Consider the following 3662-nt stretch of genomic DNA (forward strand, 5'->3'; position numbering starts at 1 on the left):
TCCTGGGAGCTCAATAAAAAGAGATACTGTTGCATTACTGCTCAACCTTTCTGGAAACTAATTTAATAAAATGTATCAACCACCTTAAATGTGCTCAATCCCCTTTACACAATAATTCTCACTCTGGGGGGTTATTTTAAGGAAATAACTTAAAATAAGCCCAAAGATTTATGTGCTTGTACAAGGATATTTATCACAGCTCTATTTAGAATAGCAAAACTTTGGGGGGTCGGGGAGGGATTGACTGGAAGTTTGGGGTTAGCAGATGTGAACTAGTATATATAGAATGGATAAACAACAAGGTCCTACTGTATAGCACAGGGAACTATATTCTATATCCTGTGATAAACCACAATGGAAAAGAATATAAAAGAATATAAAGGGCTTCCCTGGTGGCACAGTGGTTGAGAGTCCGCCTGCCTATGCAGGTGACACGGGTTCGTGCCCCAGTCCGGGAGGATCCCACATGCCGTGGAGGGGCTGGGCCCGTGAGCCATGGCCACTGAGCCTGCGCGTCCGGAGCCTGTGCTCTGCAGCGGGAGAGGCCACAACAGTGAGAGGCCCGCGTACCGCAAAAAAAAAAAAAAAAAAAAAGAATATAAAAAAGAATGTATATATATATGTATAATGAATCACTTTGCTGTACAGCAGAAATTAACACAACATTGCAAATCAACTATACTTCAATTAAAAAAAGAGAGAGAGAGAGAGAAAAGAACAGTAAAATTCTGGGAAGACTTAAATTTCTAGGAATGAGAGATTAATCAAAGAAATCATGTCATTTGTTCATTTTTATTAAAAAAACATAGTACCAGGACTTCCCTGCTGGTGCAGTGGTTAAGAATCCACATGCCAATGCAGGGGACATGGGTTTGATCCCTGGTCTGGGAAGGTCCCACATGCTGCGGAGCAACTAAGCTCACGAGCCACAACTACTGAGCCCCCGCACCACAACTACCGCTCTAGGGCCTGCGTGCTGCAGCTACTGAGCCCACGTGCCTAGAGTCCGTGCTCCGCAACAAGAGAAGCCACCGCAATGAGAAGCCCGTACACCGCCACGAAGACCCAATGCAGCCAAAAATAAATTTAAAAAATAAACAAAACAAAACAAAAACGTAGTACAACTACCGGGGCTTGCTCCATAAATTCAAGGAACAATTATAAGTTATATGTTGCAAATTGTTGCTTTTAACTTTGTAAGTAGCAAACATTTCTTGTGCAGCTCCGTGCTGGACCCTGTTCTAGGTTCTGGGTCACTGGTGTGAACAAAACAGATAAGCTCTTAAGGAGCTTACATTTTAGAGAAAAGAGACAGAATATAATAAATAAACAAACACGCTGATGTTAAACAATAAGTGCTAGGTAGGATACGAAATAAAATAGGGTGATATACTTAAGAGACTGGAGGCGGCAAACTAATCGGATTGATGGACAGGGAAGAGATCTATGGGGAGGTGACATCTGAGCTGAGACCTGGATGAGGGGGGCAGCCATGACACCTGGAGGAAGGGTGCTCCTCCAGAAAGGAGGCCAGATGCCAAGTCTTAGGTAGAAGGTTGGTGAGTTTGAGAAGCAGAAGGACTGTGGGGCTGAGGTAGCAGGGCCAGGGGCATGTGGTGGAGTTGAGGTCGGAGAGGGCTGCAGGGCCAGATAGATGAGTGTAGGACTTTGCATTGATCCAAGGGTGATGGGAAAGCACTGGAAGTGTAGCCATAACATAAGCTGCTCCATTTTGAGCAGTAGAGATTTAAAAATTTACATGCATCTTCCCTTCCTACTGACCCTGGCATGTCTTAGAGCTATTTGGAGAATGACTAGCTGACTAGGGGACAATTCATCTTGCTTGCTTAAGAGTTCCAGGGACTGGGCTTAAAGATATGGGAGCAAAAAAAAAAAAAAAAGACATGGGAGCAGACCGACCCTTGAGTAGATCAAGATGTTGCTGATCAGAGCACCACACAACCAGTTTATTATTTATTATTATTATTGGAGCTGACTGCGCTCTTCTGCACATAGGCCCCCCCTCCTGTACACCCCTGAAACTCACCTTTAAAACCTTTGTCCCCTAACCAGCAATTTGGAGATTGGTTTTGGGACATTAGTCCACCATCTTCCCAGGTTGCTGGCCTCCTGAATAAAGCAGCTGTACCCTTCCCAACAACACCTGTCTCTTGTATATTGGCTTTCCAAGCAGCAAGCAGCTGAACTTGGGTTCAGTACCAGCCTCGTCCGGTTTTAAGCAGGAGAGTACCAGGATTTAATTTAGAGCTTAGCAAGCTCACTGGCTGTGTAGAAACTGGATTGTTCACGAACAAGAGTGGAAACACACCAGGAGGCTATGGCAGTTCCATAGGGAGGGAGCACAGTGACAGTGCAAGTGGAGAGAATGACAGATTCAGATATATTTTGGACATAGAACTCATGAGAAATACTGGTGGAGTGAATCTGGGAGGAGAGAAGAGGGAGGAATCAAGGGTGACTTGTAGGTTTTTGGCTGGAACAACTGGGTGATTATAGTAACAATGAGATGGGAAAAACTAGGGGAGGAAGAGTTTGGGGGTGGAATTAAGAGCTCTGTGGGGTCACTTTCAGTCTGAGATAAAATACAGGCTGTGGAGCCAGACTGCCCAGGTTCTGATCCTATATTCTAGAGTGCTAAATGATTTTGATGGGTTCCCTAGCCCCTTGCCTCAGATTCTTCATCTGTAGAGGGGAAATTATAATGCAGTGACCTTATGAGGTCGTTGTGAAGATGACAGGTGTCATCATATATAAATAGATTAGTGCCAAATTCTTCACCCAGCAAGTATTTAGTGAGCATTTCTATGCACTAAATTCTGAGCATACAACAGAGACCAAATCAGACAAAAATCACTGCTCTTGTGGAGTTTCTATTCCACTTGGGGGAGGGGGGGGCACAATGAATAAATGCATTGTTAAAATATTGAATATGTTGGATGTGGATAAGTGTTAGGCAGAACAATAAAGCAGGGAAAAGTGGTCATGAGGAGAGGAGTGGGTTGCAATTTAAAATAGGGTGGCCAGAAAAGGCCGCATTAAGACAGTGATATTCGAGGATAGACTTCAAAGGAGGGCAGAGTGCCTGCCACACGGATATCAGAAGAGTGTGCCAGGCAGGGGAAACCGTTAGTCCAAAGGCCAGGAGGTCAAGGCTTTGAGAAACACCAAGAAAGTGAAGCAGCCACGGCTGTTATTCTGCGAGAAGTGAGTAGCCACTGGGGAGTGTGAGCAGATCGGTGACATGATCTGACTGACATTTAAGAGCATCCCTCTGGCTGCCAAGTTGAGAATAGACAGGGCAGGGCAAAGGCTAGTGAGAGGACTGGGGCTTCAATCCAAGTGAGGGAGGATGGTGGCTTGGACTAGGATGGTGCAGTACTGGTAGAGAGAATTAGATAATAAATGATACAAAAAATTTAATGTATAGAACACCACATGGTAACATGTACTATGGAGAAAAAGAAAGAAAAAGGGGAGATAGGAAACATAGAAGGTGTTGCAATTTTAAAATGGGATGGAAGAGAAGACCTTAAGATGGTGGCACTTAAGGAAGTCTTGAAGAAGAGGGAGTGAGCCATGGGGCCATGTGGGGAAGTAGTTCTCAGGCAGAGCGCAGCCCTGCAGAGCCCCTGGAGCAGGAA

Source organism: Lipotes vexillifer, unplaced genomic scaffold (genome assembly GCF_000442215.2).
Source record: "Lipotes vexillifer unplaced genomic scaffold, Lipotes_vexillifer_v1.1 scaffold558, whole genome shotgun sequence".
Taxonomy (NCBI): domain Eukaryota; kingdom Metazoa; phylum Chordata; class Mammalia; order Artiodactyla; family Lipotidae; genus Lipotes; species Lipotes vexillifer.